The following is an 11,435-nucleotide window of genomic DNA, read 5'->3' as shown; positions in this document are numbered from 1 at the left end:
AAAGATCATATTCACGTAATGTTTATTACAGTATATTATAATCGTTCTAATGAGTTTATTTATTATTTGTTATATAGTTCATCTCTTACTGTGCCTAGTTTATGAGTTAAATTGATCTTTCATTTGTGCTTTTATAGGAAAAAACACAATCTATATGGGACCTGGTACTCTCCACGGTTTCAGGCATCCACTGGGGGCTCTAAGAACATGTCCCCTGCGCGTGTGGGGCCATCGTCATTGTGGAGAAAGAGCTCTGAGCTGCAGGGTTGGGAGTAGACAGAGCTCATTAGATTTCACCAGACTGGACCGCAATCCTCTGAGAAAGGCAAGCCCAGGCAGGTGGCCCAGAGAAGAGACAGAGACAGCCATGTGGGCTTTGGCCTGAGCCAGGGCTGGGCCACTGGTCGGCAGAGGGGGGAGTCGCTCTCAGGCTGGCTTCTGCCTGCCCACCAACAAGCCTTTCAGGGCAGGAAAACTGTCATCCCATCTAAGCTGGGGGCCACAACCCCTCAGCCACGGGCCTCACCCCACAGCGTCTAAGGCTTCCAGGCCTTTCCTTGTTTGGACCCCCCTGGAAGGTGGTAGGGCAGGTATCTCTATGTCGATTGTAGAAGTGACAGAGGTTTGAGGGTCCGCACACCCAGAGAGTGGGAGAACTGAGACCCAGACAGGGAATGTGCTGGGATCACAGCGGAGGGCAAGGACACTGGAGATTGAATGAAGGGCTCACCCCAGAATCAGAGTAAAACCCAGTGCTCTCCTTTGCCCCCCTCCCCCGGTCAGCCTGGCCCTGCCATTACTGCCCCCCGTCCATGTGTTCTGTGCGCATTTACAGCATTAGACGATGCTTGCGTGGCCCACAACTGGAGGGCTCACTCACAAGCGCAGCCCATGCCCTGTGGGGTAGAAGTGTGACTTTGGGGCTTCTTGTTTTTCTCTCCACACTACTGATTCAACCATGGGGGTGAGGGGACATACACAAAACGGAGTATTTGGTCAATCTTGNCTCCTAGAAATAAATAAAAAAATATTAAAAAAAAAAGACTAGTGAAAGTACAGGAAAGCAGCTTTGTAACTTGAGAAACCAAAGTGAAGATGTCATTGCTTTTGTACTAATGTGAAAGTTGTATTTATGACGGAACATGAAAAATAAAAATAGGGGCTCTTGGAAGGCTCCGTTGGTTGAGCTTCTGAGTCTTGATTTAGGCTCAGGTCATGATCTTATGGTTTGTGGGATCAAGCCCTACATAGGGCTTCTTCCTGGCCATAGAGTCTGCTTGGGATTCTATCTTCCTCTTCCTTTGCCCCTCCACCACTCACAAGCGTGCAGGTGCTCTCACTCTCTCTCAAAATAAACAAACAAACAAATAAATAAAAATAAAAATAAAACTTTAGGTGCTTTGGCATAACTCAGCTGACCTGATATTTCAGCTGGGTTACCCTGAGAATCCTATCCCCACAGTGGGCTTCTCTTCCTACATTCTAGCAACACTCTGCCTATAGATGGTTAGCCATAAGAGGTTTTGATACCCAATTTCTAATGTGTGTGGAGGTGGAGGAAGGGGGTTTGCCCACACATCCAAAGAATGCTTCACAACACCAGCTGAGTGTCCTACATTTCAACTCAGTTCTAACACTATCTACCTGCGGGTCGCATCAGATTCCACAGGTTGAGGGCTCAGTCCCACAAGCCTGTCATCCCCTTCAGATGCTGACCCCAAGTCCAGGTTCTGACAGATTGGCTATAAATCAGAGGTCCCCACAGTCCCCTACTTGAGTTAGGTTCACTTGCAAGAGCAGCACACCAAACTCAGAGAAACACTCTCCTTACTAGACTAAAAAGGCTATAAATCAAGAATAGCCAGATGGAAGAGAGGCATGGGGCAAGGTATAGGGAAGGGGATGAAGCCTCCGTGTCCTATTTGAGCATGGCACTGCCCCAAATTTCCAAGCATTTATCAACCCAGAAGCTCTCCAAACCCTATTCTTTTGGGGTTTTATGGAGGGCTCATGACATAGGCATGATTGATTGAATCATTGGCCGTTGGTAATTGATTCAACCTCCAGCCCCTCTCCCCTCCCAGAGATCAGGGGGAGGGACTGAAAGTTCCAGCCCTCTAATCCCTCCATCGGTTTTCCTGGGAACCAGTGCCCAGGTGTGTTCCCAAAGTGGCCTCATTAGTGTAACAGAAGACACCTGCAGAGCTCTCTTAGGAAATTTGGAGGGTTTTAGGAGCTCTGTGCCAGAAGGCGGGACCCAGGCTACCTTTCCTATTATAAATGACAATATCACAGCTGCCTGGACCAGTGGATCTAATCCCACAGAAGCTTCACATCCAAATATCTGAGATGTGTATGGCTTCAAACTGATGACTCTTGTGAGAAGGAACCAGAAGATAAGGCATCCCTGACCTCTGAGACCAAAGACAGAGCTCAGAACCTGGGTTCAAGTAGAAGTGGCCCATTTATTTGCTGCCTCATGCACTTGAACACATCACACACCAGCCTCTTTCACTGGATCGCTGCTGATTTGTTTCATCTTCTGTCCAGGGCTGTTTTAGCAAGCTGTCCATCCGTAGACATTCCTCCTTAACACTTTTGAATTTAATTCCGTCTACTCTGCCCTCCCCCTCAGAAGAAAGAAAGAAAGAAAGAAAGAAAGAAAGAAAGAAAGAAAGAAAGAAAGAAAGAAAGAAAGAAAGAAAGAAAGAAAGAGAGAGAGAAAAAGAAAAGAAGATCAAGGAAGAGGGAAAGAAAGAAGGAAGAATGAAAGAAAGAAAGAAAAAAGAGAAAGAGGAAGGAAGGAAGGAAGGGAGGGAGGGAGGAAGAAGCTAACTTTACAATACGTTATGTCATCAGGCAATGCCTGCCTTACGCAGCATCTGCCGGGATAAGCTGATTCACACACTGAAATGGCGCAGCTGCTTCTCTGTCGGTCCTGACTTTTTCACCAGCTGCGACCTGGCGTCCGGGCTTCTGGAGACACAGCAGGGAGAGCTCTGTGGGGCCCGCGCCGCCAGGCTGGCCTCACTCCCGCCCCAGCTCTGCCGAGCAGCCGGGCTCCCTGTGGATGGACGGTGGCCCCTGATGCTGGGTCAGGCAGGTCCTGGGCTTCCTTACTCAGCTTGTAAGTTTCCTTGTTCAGTGTGTAACACACTCCCCCGTGGCTCCTCTCCACACTCCTGGGGTCACCGACTGTGCTGGAGCCCCTCCCCTATGGCTGGCTTGTTCACTGCCCTCCCCCATGAGCCCTGAGGTCAAAGCCCCCCAAGGGTCTTGCTGCCTTTCCTGCCTTCAGTCAGATTTGCTTGCCCATTTCTTCGCTTCACGGGGAGACAGCTTGGGAGGCTCGGGACCACCCCAGTGCGGGAGGGTCTGCTCTGGCCTCGGTATTAAGCACCTTCGGAACCATCTTCCAAGGAGGGCTCCCGCATTTTAAACCAAAAACGTCTTGGTCGCTTTTAGCCACTCTTGAGTTGTCCCGTAACGGACTCGCTACTTGTGTAGCCGGGACTCCGTAAGCATCTGCCTCTGGAAAGAGTCTCCTTTGGGGAGCAGAGGAGCTGGGATGGCAGCCTGGGTCCCGGAGTTGGACCTGGCAGTCCTGGCCTCAGCACCGGACTCCTCAGGGCCCGGGTGGCCCCTGGGACGTGTTTGTTCACGCATCCCAAGAGCAGCCCTGAGGGAGGAAACCTAATCCGCCTCTTGGCAAGGAATACAACCCCCACGGAGCTGTCCTGGGTCTTTGATGGACGGGAGCTTTTCTGGGGGTGCCTGCCTGGCTCCCTTCTTCTTTGAAAAAAAAAAAAAAAAACCATTCCAAGAACTACCACGAGGGGCCAAGTGGGGATAAGGGGCTTGGGAAGATACATTCTTACTCCAAGGGATGCCTTCTTTTTGCTTCAGAATGTTCAGGAGCAGCTCCGCATGAATCCTGAATGCAGCATCTTTTGCTGAGCCGGGGCTGGGTGTCCTCGAACAGGCAGCATCAAGGGTCTCACTCCTTCCACACCCTCTCCTGCAAATGCAATGAGCATCGGTCACTTCGCACCAGAGAAAGTAAGGTGGGTGGTACAGGGCCGCTCACGGGGTACTAGCTGCATTGGCTAGATGTAGGTCGGGCCGTGTGTGACAGACACCCAGAAGAGCAGTGGCTCAAACGAGGAGGAAGTGGGTTACTGTCGCTCAGAGAAGCCGCGGCTGGTGTAGCAGGTGCTCTGCGGAGCCCCGGGGGGCCCCGCGGCTGCTAGTCTTGCCACGCCTCCCCTGGGCTCACCGCCAGCCCTGGGCCCACTCCGGGACACTGGTGCCAAGCTATGGAACGCCTTTGAAGGGAGCCTGCCTCTGGCGGCAGAATGTGCCTCTGATGTAAAAATCCGAGGAAAGATGATAAACTAGCATTCACAGGCTTTGATGAATTAGAGATGAAGGGTTGGATAATAGGAATCCAAATCTTTTCTGGTGCCTCGGGAAACAAAGCGATAAGAGGTGAAACAGCAACTGTAACAGAAAATGCATGTTAATTCGCTTTATGTTCGCCGCACCCAACCGGGTCCAGAGACTGAAGGAAGAGAGACACTCCTGCATCCAGGGTCCAGATACATAGCTGGAAAGTTCAATCAGCCCGCACCTTGGTCCTTAGTCTGCTCCAGACTCTTACCAGAAAATGTTATAATGGAGAGGAGAAGAGGAGTCCCACAGGCCTAGTTTTAAATTCTGGTTGTTTGCCTAGCAGTTTGGGCAAATAGCAAAGTACTCTGTCTCTTTAACCCACTGCAGATTTGCGGGGGCGTTCAAGTGCAAGTGCCTGCTCTCACTTGGTCTAAGTGTTAACTCATACCCACTGTTACTTCAACCGAGGAAACTCCTGGGCACAATCGCTTACATCCTCTCCGTGTTCAGGAGCCAGCCGGAGGATTCCGGGCTCCTGAAAAACAGATCCAAAGAGCCCATAGGAGATACTTTCTGACTCTAAGAAAATTTTACCCACGTGTAGTAATTTGGCAATACGTATTTGTTGCTTTATTTTCATCACTGAAGCACTTGACGATTCAGAAATAAGCACATGAGGAGAGTTAAGGAAACACAAGTTAAAACCAGAGTGCAACATTACTACACACTCACCAGAATGGATAAAATAAAAAACAGCGATAACACCAAATGTTGGCAAGGATGCAGAGAAACTGGATCCCTCAGACACTGACGGTGGGAATGTAAAGGGGCACAGCCATTCTGGAAAGAGAGTAGCAGTTTCTTTTAAAACTGGAAATGGATTTTCCCCCCTCCCCCCCGCCTGCCTCTGCCCCTTCCCCCCTTTAAAAATGAATAAACATGTTAAAAAAGAAAACTTAAAATGGATTGCCATATGACTTAGCAATTGTGCCCTTGGGCATTTATTTCAAAGAAATGAAAGCTTATGTAACAAATAGAGTGTACACAATGTTCGTAGCAGCTTTATTCAAAATAGCCCCAAACTGGGAACTACCAGAGATGTCCATCCATGGGGAATGATTGAACTAATTGTGGTACAGCCATATCATGGAACACTACACAGCAATAAAAGGGACGAAGGACTGATATACACAATAAACTAGATGAATCTCAAGGGAACTGGTTGAGTGAAAAGAGCAATCCCAAATATTGTGTATTGTGTGATTCTATTTACATAATATTCTTGAAACGGCAGAACTACAGAGATGGAGGAGAAATTACTGGTTGCCAGAGATTAGGGGTGCATGAGCGTGTGGGCAGGCGGATCGTTATGAAGGGAGCCGTGTGGTGATTGAATAGTCCCTTATCCTGACAAAATTGCATAGCATTTTACACACACACACACACACAAAGTACGTGTATAACTGGAGAAATCCGAATCGACTCTATAGATTGTACCCATATCAGGGGCGCCTGGGTGGCTCAGTCGGTTAAACGTCCAACTTTGGCTCAGGTCATGATCTCATGATTCATGAGTTCAAGCCCAGCATCAGGCTCTGTGCTGATGGCTCAGAGCCTGGAGCCTGCTTTGGATTCTGTCTCTCCCTCTCTCTCTCTGACCCTCCCCTGATCTCTGTCTCTCTTTCTCCCTCCCAAAAATAAATAATAAAGATTAAAAATATTTTTAATACTAATAACGGGTCCATATTGATTCACTAGTTTGAACAGATGCACCACACCATGGCAAGATGTTAATAATAGGGAAAACTGTGGCTTGTGGATCTGGGGACTCTCTGTACATCTCCTCAGTTGTTTGTTTGTTTTCTTTATAAATCTGAAACTGTTCTAAAAAAATTACGTGTATTACCAAATGAAAGTTTTATAAGGATTTGATATATAGTCTTTGAGTAACTACTGTGAAGCAGACACTTGCCTAACGATTATATGGTCAAAATCATCCAACCGGTGGGGATGTTAGCACTCACCACGTTTCACTGACTGAGCCCCCGAAGCTCGGAGAGTTTAGTTTTCCCAACTAGTTTCCCCCATTTGGCAAGGAGCTAAACTGGAATGTGTGCTCAGGTCTTCTGATTTTCATCCATGGCTTTTCCCATTATGCCGCCCAAGGATCTGAGGAGAAAGTGGTTATTCAGTGACGGTGTTGAGACCAATTACCAGAATGTTCCATGAACCAGAGCCCCTCCCCCCCCCATTCATTCCTCAACCATGCATAGCTTCGTCTTCCCTACAGGACTCACCCCAATTCCCTAATCTCTGCATAAGCAAGTTCTAATCATCACATCCGTTCAGGACGGGAGGGAATACTTGTTCTAGGTTAGGGATGGAGAAACAGACTCAGAGAGGTAAAGTAACCTGCTCAAGGTCGCCCAGCTAGTGGTAGATCAGGATTCAAACGCAGAGCTCGCATTCTTCGTTGTAAGCAGCCCCTTAAAAAACCAACAGGTCCCCACTGAGAAATTTCACACAATCCCAGACAGAGGCAGGATTCCTTGCTCTTTCCTCAGGCGGCTCTTTCTTTTGCAGGGACAGTTAATGAGTAAGGACTCCGTTTCATCTAGTGAGCCAAGTCTTTGCCATATTTCTGTAAAGGGGATGAGGAGAGAGTCGGTCACTGCCATCACAGGGGGCACGATAGAATCCCTCTTATAAATCCACATTATAAAACACGTTGGCCAAATATCTCCAGGAACCCTTCGGTCCCCACGCCTGCTCTGATGGTAGACATGACTAATCAGCCTCGAGCTCTTTCCCCCAGAGCCGGGACTCAGCCTGAGAAGCCTTCCAGGTACTCCCCACTAGTCCTCAGAGCCGATCCTCAGGGGAAATCCCTCTCCTTCCCAGCCGTGGGCACCGGCACACTTGTACGCTTACGTGTTTTGACATTTGAAAAACAAGATGAGAGTGTGCACACGCTGGTTAACGCATTGGCAGCTAGTGCTATGGTCACAACACAGAATTATTTCTTCAGCTTTAATTAGGATGCATCATCCCAACCGCATTGCTCTGGGGAGGGACAAACCACTGAACTTCCAGCCTGCCGCACCGTGATGCGCCTGTGCCTCCTCTGGGCAAAACCAGGAGGGAGGCAGTCAGTGGGCTTTGCAGGCCAGCCGCCCCCATGGGAAGCTCACTAGGGTTTATCTTTGCTAGAACACTCTGGCAACTGTAAGAACTGATGCCTGAAGGATGAGGCTTTCTGTTTTGTTCCAGATTGTGGCCCAGTACTTAGAGCAGCAGCAACAGCAGAAAAGCAATCGCCTACAGGCTCGGGAACCAGCCAGAAAATTCCCTTGGGATCCCTGCCCACTTGCTGACCAAGTCAGGCCCAGGGGATCAATAACAGTGGGAACTCTGGGGTGTTGATCACAGACAGGACACATTATTCTAAAATACAAAGCCAGATTACTCGAGACTAGTACTGATGGGAATTTGCCAGCCCTTATGGAAACTGAAAAGAAAATCATCAGTCCCTAACGCTTCTAACTAGCTCAGAAATTGTGCGTTAGCTTAACTCATGTTTACCAGCATTTTTGTTTGGTTAGAGCCATGTTTCTTCCTTCTGTGGGTTCCCACAGCTCAAGACTGAGGCCCATGCAGCATCAATACAGGGACGTGCCCTTTGCTATGCAAGTAAACATTTCCCCAGGGCAGAGGGATGGCCAGGTGTTTGGGGACATAGTGTCCCACCTTCTTTTCATTCCAAGGATGTCATTGCCGCTCTGTCACAGTGCTGTGTCCCTGGGAAGCAAAGAATGGGCAGTCATTTCCCTCCCCTTCTCCACATCTGTGTGCAAACACACATGTGCACGCCTGCATACGGGGGGCACTGAATTCTCTTGGCCAGCTGGAGAGAAGGGGCAGATGGACAGAGACTGGCCCCTGCCGTCCCCCACACCCTTCTGCGCAAAGCTTTGGTCCATCTAGAACTGAATGAGTTTCTCTACCAGCCTGGGTACCGCCTTGGTACCATGACAAATTGGGGGTAGAAACCCACCTGTCGTCACTTTCCTCAAAAGAGGTCATGGCCAAGATGAGCATCTGCTCGTTAATGTTTTGAGAAAGTGAGCATCTCAAATCCCCTTAGACTCTGGGGAAGAGGGGGGTTAAGTGAAAGATACCAGAGACCTGAGTAGCAGAGGACCCCAGCCCCTGTGCTTCGCTGTCCTTCTGGCTGCCTTCACTCCAGCCTGGGACGTACAACAGGCTTCGTGGAAAGGACATGCCTCCCTCAAGGTGCACCTGACTTCCATACTTTCCAAAGATCTCGCATCATCAATTTGTCACCAGCCAATGTGGACCATCTGTTAGCAAAGTTTTGGTCCACCTCAGAGATATCATGTTTTTAAAACCCAGACATTGTTGCTGGGTTGAGGCACCAATTTTGGATCCAGCCATTCATTTATTCATTCGCTCAACAAACATATATTCAGCATCTACTATGTGCTAGGTACTGGGGCTTCACCAACAGTTAAGTGACACTCTTCCACTCTCACAGAGGTTGATGGCCCAGTCAGTTGCAGCCAGGGTAGCAGAACTCGTTCTGGTGACACACGGGTGCACACCATGACAAGTTGGGGGTCACTTTCTTCAAAGGAGATCATGGCCAAGGTGAGGATTTCAGGCTCATGAGCATCTCACCTATGCACCAGAGAGGAACCTCCTTATTCTCCTTTCCACCCACTCCAGAAAACTAAGATGCTGGGATGATCTGGGGATGGGCAGGAGGTTGGGGAGGAGGGTCTTTGGAGTCACAAAGCCTTGATCCAAATCCCAGCTCCCCATTTCTATCAATGTGCCCTTGGACAAGTCACTTGGCTTCTCTAACTTTTAGTTTCCTTGTCTGAGAAGTGGGGGTGATAACCACAGCTATTTCATAATGTTGAGAATTAAAGACATTAATAAAGGCACTAACAGACAGTAAGAACTCTGTAAATATTAGCCTTCATTCCCACAGTCAAATGGGCGAGTGCCCAGTGCTGCTCACCTATTCCTGGACGTCGAAGGGCACCAGGCAATATTCATGGAGCGAGGCAGGCTGTGAGAGAGCAGGGGTCACCGGAAGCAGCCAGGTAGGGCTCTGAATGTCCCATCGCCCTTTCCTTCAGCTGCTTGATGCCCCGGGCGGGGGGGGGGGTGGTGGACAACAGCCCAAGGTGCCTCACACTGAAATAGCGCTAACTGGAGAGACAGCTGCGCGTTCAGACCGCAGGAGAAAATACAGAAGCATGGCTCCCCCTGACTGCGTCCGCGCAATGGCCAGGTGCAAATGTCTGTACGCAAGTGCGCAGCGACCCGCCAGCACGACCTTGGCGCCACTGACTTAATGAACAGATGTTTGTTCGCGTTCAGATTTTATTTGTATAGTTGAAAATGAAAAGAATCCTTGGGGCACCTGGGTGGTTCATCGGTAAAGCGACTGACTCTTGATTTCAGCTCAGGTCATGACGTTGCAGTTTGTGAGTTCGAGCCCCGCGTCAGGCTCTGTGCTAACAGCACAGAGTCTGCTTGGGACTCTCTCTCTCCCTCTCCCCTGCTTGTGCTCTCTTTCTCTCTCTCTAAAAATAAATAAATAAATAAATAAACATTAAAATTTTTTAATGTGTTTATTTGTTTTTGAGAGAGAGAGAGCGTGCAAGCGAGGGAGGGGCAGAGAGAGAGAGACAGACAGACAGACAGAATCAGAAGCAGGCTCCAAGCTCTGAGCTGCAGCACAGAGTCCAACACCAGGCCTGAACTTGTGAAGCGGGAGATCATGACCCGAGCCAAAGTCAGATGCCCAACTGACTGAGCCACCCAGGTGCCCCATAAACATTTTCTTTTTAATGAAAATAATTAGATTGGCACTTTATAGTGAGGGGGCAAACAACTCATTTTTATTCTGTGGAAACACACAACCCACGTGAAAAATCAAGACAATTTCCCAATCGTTTTGCTGCCTCTGCTGTGAGCAGACGCTTTCTGGGACACACGTGGCAGAAGAACCCCACTCCTCTCGGTCATTGGAAGACAAACGGCTGCAGCAGCGTGTGTTTCACTCGCCCGACTGCGGTCTGGAGGGTTCTTCTGCCTTTGCCTGGGACCCGCGCCTCCACTGAAGTGTTCGCATCACTCTGCTCAGCTCTGTGCCAGGACCCCGAGCCCTTGATCTGGTCCTGCGTCCCAGGACATTCGCAGGGGACGGCCACCTATCACCCCCCACACCCCCACTTTGGCTGGCCTGAGCAGGTGCATCGCAGAGTTCCCTGTCTGTGTCCACAGCCCCCACTGTGGCGGTGACTGAAGCGGCCGCGTCTGTTAGGGGCCTGGGCAGAGAAGGGACGAGCAGGTGTAGAGCTGAGACTCACCACGGATCTCAGGAGAAGAATCGGGTCTCCTGCCCCATTTCTGCAGCCGGCAACCCCAATGCAGTGTGTGAAGTTCAGGTCTGTTTCTGTACCGTCAGATCAAGCCTGGGAAGCCGACCGGTGAGAGCAGGCTCTGGGTGTGTGCTGCTTTACAAAGCACCCGGTCAAGTGTCCCCAGGACCTCCGGGGACATAGATGAAAGCTGATGTCAACCGTTTGTTCATGTGAACTGAGGCTCAGGAGACAGGAGAGCCGGGGGGACCTGTCCAGAGCCCTGCTCCCAGAGAGGTAGGGCCAGGAGTTAAATTCGGCACCCCTGGGGGCTGCAGCAAGGACCCTCCATCCGGGCCGCCCACGCCAGCCACGGGGGCCAGCAGAGCTCTGCTGGGCGACTTCTCCCACCTGGTCAGGTGGACTCTGGGTGTGGCTGGGTTTGTGCCACATGAGTGGTGGCCGAGAGGAAACTTGCTCAAATGTGTGGTGCGAAATGTGTGCATGCTTGCAGGCCTCTTAGACACTCTCTCCTGGATGATTCAGCGAAGTCACTCTCCTTATTTGGTGAGCATGTTCAAGACACAGAGGAAAATTCCCAGCTGCTGATGTGACAGCCACAGATATTCTTGTAAGCCGGTTTCTTTC

This window comes from Crocuta crocuta, unplaced genomic scaffold (assembly GCF_008692635.1).
Source record: "Crocuta crocuta isolate KB4526 unplaced genomic scaffold, BGI_CrCroc_1.0 scaffold258, whole genome shotgun sequence".
Lineage (NCBI taxonomy): Eukaryota > Metazoa > Chordata > Mammalia > Carnivora > Hyaenidae > Crocuta > Crocuta crocuta.
This window is presented reverse-complemented; position numbering follows the sequence as displayed.